This window comes from Lepus europaeus, chromosome 6 (genome assembly GCF_033115175.1).
Source record: "Lepus europaeus isolate LE1 chromosome 6, mLepTim1.pri, whole genome shotgun sequence".
NCBI classification, from domain to species: Eukaryota; Metazoa; Chordata; class Mammalia; order Lagomorpha; family Leporidae; genus Lepus; species Lepus europaeus.
This window is the reverse complement of record NC_084832.1, coordinates 111493213-111499560: the sequence shown is the minus strand read 5'-3', so window position 1 is coordinate 111499560 and position 6348 is coordinate 111493213.

Below are 6348 nucleotides of genomic sequence, written 5' to 3'. Positions count from 1 at the left end.
AAAGCTCAGTGTGTGCCAACAGGACTTGTCCAGTGCTGGCTTCACTGCTGGATGATCAGGATGTAGACAGACTCTGACTGTAGGCATCTATGGGTCCTTTTCTTGTACGCTGGCTAGTTTCTCTAGAGTGGTGCTCTTATTTCTTGCTGGAGATTGTTAGCTTAGTTCCCCTCATTCTGGGAACAAATTACTAAAAATTTTGCCTTTCAACCTGGAGACTTTTCACTTCATCCTAGTTTTCATCATAGCACACATCATGCCCCAGCTCGCCTGAGAAAACATCCAGTGTTGTGCTGGAGTTGGTGACAGGTAAACACCTGGATGAATGGAGCCGAGAGTGGACTTCATTGTCTTTTGCATCAGAGTTTCAGCAAACAGTCTGGCTTTCTGCCCATGGAAGCACCTTCCTTCTCCTTTCAAGATTCCTTGTCTCTCCACTTGCTCAGGTTTTGTGGAGAACTGATTTTGAGTTAGGCATTTGGTACAGTGGTTAAGATACCACTTGAGATCCTGCATGCCACGTTGGAGTGCCTGGTTTGAGTCCCAGCTCTGCTTCTGATCCAGCTTCCTGCTGACATTCCTCCTGTGAGGCAGCAGGCCATGGTTCTCTCATGTGCAAGACCTGGGTTGAGTTCCTGGCTTCTGGTTTCTGCCTAGCCCAGGTCTGACTGCTGTGGGCTTTTGAGGAGTAGACCAGTGGATGGAAGATCTCAATCCCTCTGTGTGTGTGTATATCTTCACCTTTCAAATAAAATGACAGTTAAAAGAAAATGAGATTTTCTTAATTTTTATTTGATTTTCAGTTAGATTTCTAAAAAGCTTTTAAAATTATTTAATTTATTTTGGAGGCAGAGAAAGAGAGAGAGAGAGAGAGAGAGAGAGAGAGAGAGAGAGATTTTCCATTGGCTGGCTTCCCCCAAATCCCTCCGTAGCCAGGTCAAAGCCAAGAGCCTGGAACTCCATCTGAGTCTCCCATATGAGAGGCAGGAACCCCACTACTTGAAGCACCACCTGATGCCTTAATGGTAAACATTAGCAGGAAGGTGGACGCAGATGTGGAGCCAGGACTAGCATCCAAGCACTCTGACATGGGATGTGGGCATCCCAGTTGGTGTCCTAACTGCTAGGGCAAATGCCTACCCCTCCATTCCACAAATTTTATTGCTATGTTGTTGTTTCTTGTAGGTCTAATTCTTATGTGTTTATGTATTTTGTTTTGTTGGGAATGGAGGTACTATGTAAGAAATGGAGGCAAAGTATTCAAGCTTCCATTGTTAACTATAAGTTATGGAAATGCATTTTTAAAAAAGATTTATTTTATTTATTTGAAGATAGAGTTACAGAGAGAGGTAGAGACAAGGAGAGAGAGGTCTTCTGTTTGCTAGTTCACTCTCTAAATGGCCATAGCAACCACAGCTGAGCTGATCCAAAGCCAGGAGCCAGGAGCTTCTTCTGAGTCTCCCACATGAATGCAGGAGCCCAAGCACTTGGGCCATCATCCACTGCTTTCTCAGGCACATTAGTGGGGAGCTGGATCAGAAGTGGAGCAGCTGGGACTCAAACCAGTGGCCATAGGCAATGCCAGTGCTGCAGGCCAGGGCTTAAACCCATTGTGCCACAGGATTGGCCCCTGAAATGCATGTTTTAAGATGGATTTAGAAATATAATATGTATCTTCACAAATGAAATATGAAATACTTTTGGTAAGTATAATGATTTTCAGAGAAACTGGTGATGCAATTTATTTATTTATTTTTTTCATTTATTAACCTTTTATTTAATGAATATAAATTTCCAAAGTACAGCTTATGGGTTGCAATGGCTTCCCCACTCCCATAACTTCCCTCCCACCCGCAACCCTCCCCTTTCCCGCTCCCTCTCCCCTTCCATTCACATCAAGATTCATTTTCAATTCTCTTTCTTTATATACAGAAGATCAGTTTAGTATATATTAGGTAAAGATTTCAACAGTTTGCCCCCATATAGCAACACAAAGTGAAAAAAATACTGTTGGAGTACTAGTTATAGCATTATATAACAGTGTACAGCACATTAAATGGTGATGCAATTTATAAGAAAAAAAAAGTGAATAGTGAATATATACTCCAGGAAGTGAAGAAACTTGGGCTTGTTATAGAGAAAGAAAAGGAAAAATAAAGGGAAAAAATATATAACCTTGAGGATTATTGTTCATCTGATTGGTTCGTTTTTCTTCATTATCCATTTTTTTTTTTTTTTTGACAGGCAGAGTGGATAGTGAGAGAGAGAGACAGAGAGAAAGGTCTTCCTTTTTGCCGTTGGTTCACCCTCCAATGGCCGCTGCGGCCGGCGCATCGCGCTGATCCGAAGCCAGGAGCCAGGTGCTTCTCCTGGTCTCCTATGGGGTGCAGGGCCCAAGGACTTGGGCCATCCTCCACTGCCTTCCCGAGCCATAGCAGAGAGCTGGCCTGGAAGAGGGGCAACCAGGACAGAATCCGGCGCCTCACGGAGGATTAGCCTGTTAAGCCACGGTGCCTGCCAGATTATCCATTATTTTAAATTAGAATTCTTGATATCATTCTTAGGGTCTGTCTTTTTTCATCTTCATTTGTTCACTTGTTCTCTAATCATATTGATTTTTCTCTCTTCCTCTTACTTTGAACCTGGTCAACCCCTGATGGCACCTCTCACATCCACTGTGGTGATTCCATGTGGTGGTTAACTTTGTGTTAACTTGGTTAGGCCATAAGGGTGCCTAGCTTTTTGGCCAAACATTATTCTGGATGTTTCCACGAAGGTATTTTGAGTGAAGCTGTCACTTAAATTGGTGAACTTTTTTTTTGTTTTGAAGATTTATTTATTTACTTGAAAGAGTTACATAGAGAGAAAAGGAGAGGCAGAGAGAAAAGGAGAGGGAGAGAGAGAGAGAGAGAGAGAGAGAGATCTTCCATCTGCTGTTTCACTCCCCAATTGGCCGCAACGGCCAGAACTGCGCCGATCTGAAGCCAGGAGCTTCTTCCAGGTCTCCCATGAGGGTGCAGAGGCCCAAGGACTTGGGCCATCTTCGACTGCTTTCCCAGGCCATAGCAGAGAGCTGGATTGGAAGTGGAGCAGCTGGGACTCCAACTGGCACCCATATGGGATGCGGACACTTCAGTCGGCAGCTTTACCTGCTACGCCACAGTGCCGGCCCCAGGTGTACTTTTAAAAAAGCAGATTGACCTTCATAATGTAGATGGCCTCATTCAATCAGTTGAAGGCTTGGGGGAAAAAAAAAGGACTGGTCTTCCCTGCACAAGAGAGAATTCTCCAGGAAATGGCCTTTAGATTTCATCAGCTGCACTGGCTTTTCCTGGCTCTTGCAGACACAGCATTTGGACTGGAACTGGGACATCGGGTCTCTAGCATTTCCAGCCTGCCACTCTTCAGACTGGAACTGCAGCCTGGGATCCGCTGGGCATCCAGTCTTCTGACCATTCCTTACCGGACTCTGTAAACTGTGAACCAGTTCCTTACAATGAATCTACCATCACCTATCTACCTGTCTATCAATCCATCCTCCAAATTCAATACACAGCTGTCTTCTAGAACTCAAACCATCCTGACCTGTGGTTTGAAGTTCTCTCTGGGGTTGCCATGATGGTCCTGTGATTGGTCATCTCTGGGGCGGCCACTGCGTATACTCACATATTCACTAAAAGAGGCAAGAATACAAGGGGTTGCCCATTATCTATACCAATGGATTTTGAGGGAAAAGAGAGGCACATCTCTTACTATGTGTCAAAAGGTTTCAAGAACACTGATTAAGCAATCATTTTCTTGACTGATGAAAATATAACTCAGTTATGTTACCTACTTCTACTCAATAAAAATAAAATGAAAAACAAAACCCCAAATGGATAATACAAGGACACTTCACAAAGGTTGTGGAACAGTGAAAAATAAATTTATTTTTGTGCAAAAATAGTGAAATCCACACTTGATTTGTTTATAATACCCATGAGTAACATTCGTGTTACTCCCTTTTTAAATCATCTTTGGTCCTTCTCTAAAGTCTAAAGTTTCCAACCTCTCTTAGAGACTTTTATCAGCCTCCCAGTGGTGACAGGTTCCTGAACACCATGTGGTCTCTTCTCCTCTGTTCTTTTGCACTCATGGTTTCTCTTGAAAAATGTCCTTCTCTTTCTTTTCCATTTCCATCTGGAAAACTGGTGTTGGACTTAAAAGGTGAAGCTCCAGTGTCACTGTTACATCAAATGTTCCCATGGCAATGGCATTCCTTTCCATAAGTACTAAGGTAGAGGATTTGTGAAACCAGAGAGGAAACCCTTTAACTTGGATGGAAGAGAGGAAATGCACATAGATGTATTCCACAAACAGTGATTGAGTTAATATTACTGGATCTTACCAAATTCCTTCTATGCTGCCTTTTTTAAAAAAAAAGATGTATTTATTTGAAAGTTAGAGTTACAAAGAGAGGAGAGGCAGAGAGAGAGAGAGAGAGAGAGAGAGGTCTTCCATCTGCTGATTCACTTCCCAATTGGCCGCAACTATCTGAGCTGTGCCAATCTGAAGCCAGGAGCCAGGAGCTTCCCCTGGGTGTCCCCATGGGTGTGGGGACCCAAGGACTTGGGCCATCTTCTGCTGGCCTTCTAGGTCATAACGAAGAGCTGGATCAGAAGTGGAGTAGCCAGGACTCAAACGGAGCCCATATGGGATGCTGGCACTGTAGGTGGTGGCTTTACTGGCTATACCACAGCACTGCCCACCTTCTATACTTCTTATTGCAGCTGGAATGTGAATGAAACAAATACAAAGCACCTCAAAAAGTTTATGGAAAATGGAATTAAGAGATGAGTTTATTTTGGTACTAAAAAAAGAAGAAATCCATGCATATAAGAAATCTTTAGGAAGTTTATGGAAGGGCCAGTGCTGTGGTATAGTGGGCTAAGCCACAGCCTGCAGTGCCAGCATACCATATCCCTGGCTGCTCCTCTGCCCACACAGCTCTCTGCTATGGCCTGGGAAAGCAGTAGAAGATGGCCTGTAAGGCCGCAACAAAACACACCAAACACCGGAGTTAGAGGAATAGGTCCTGTTAAACCTTTGTGGGCAGGGAAGTAGGAGCAGCAGATCCCTTAAGGGTGGGGGTGGAGCTGACACCTGCGGTGGGTCATCTGGTCACTTGGCTTCCAGCAATGGTGGCAGAGGCTAGAGCCTAGGACGATGTCTGGGGCATAGATGGCACCACAGATAAGACTGCACCATTTTACCTGTGTGGGAGGCCTGAAAGAAGCTTCCGGCTCCTGTCTTTGGATTGGCCCAGCTCTGGCCATTGCAGCCATTTGGGGGAGTGAACCAGAGAACCGAAGACCTCTCTCTGTTTCTTCCTCTCTGTGTCTGTAACTCTGCTTCTCAAATAAATAAACAAAATCTTTAAGAAAAAAAGTTCATGGAAATGTGTATTGTGAAAAAATTATGCCTGAATTTCAAAATTTTTGCATCAAAATAAGCTTCTTTTGAAATTCCATGTTTTCCCACAATTATTTTGAAGCAGCTTTGTGTGAAGTGCATTCACTCCAATTGAATTTAAATTTCAGTTCTGTACATCACAGCCGGCACAACAAAAAGGGAAGGATATTTCTACACATTCTGACACACGTTCCCTCTGCTCCCCTGGGGGGCTGCTTCCCCTCAGATCCCAGCATCTTGTTCTCTGGCTCTCGATTTAATGTTCTGTTTTAGTGTTTTCAGTTTCCATTATCTGGATGCCTCAATCTCTTTTGGAAACTTGATAGTTTATAAATAATAAATAGTCTAAGGCAGTTTATTGCTTATTTTCCCAAGAGGCTTTGTCATATTTGTAAAATATGAGTTACTTTTCTTTGTGAGAGTCAATAAAAGGCAAGAAACGTATTTTAAACGGGAGGATGGCTAGGAGCAGCCACCTCCTCCTGCCTCTTCCAGTTCCTTCCTTTCTGCCCAGGGACTCCAGAGGTCAGAGGACATAATATGAGGCTGGCTCTTGAAGTCATCTCTCACTTGGCCCCATCTTTCCTGGGGAGAACCAAATTGATCTCCAGCTTTGGAGCTCAGAAGGTATCCCTGGCTTTTTCACCCTACAGCCTCGGGCCACGGATGTCCCCCCTGCGGTCCAGTCCAGATCATCACTCTGTAGCTTCCGGAGCTCTGCCTCCCTGTCTGCTCTCAGACCCCGACTTGACTTGGCCACTTCAAGCTCCCAAGTTTGCATTTCACAGAACTCTTCTTCCTGACCTCGCAGAGTTTCTGGCTGCGTTGTTTACTTCCCTGCTATTAGAGATTTTGGTTGTCCCTTGTCCCTTTTTTCAAATTCAAACTTAAGTTTCA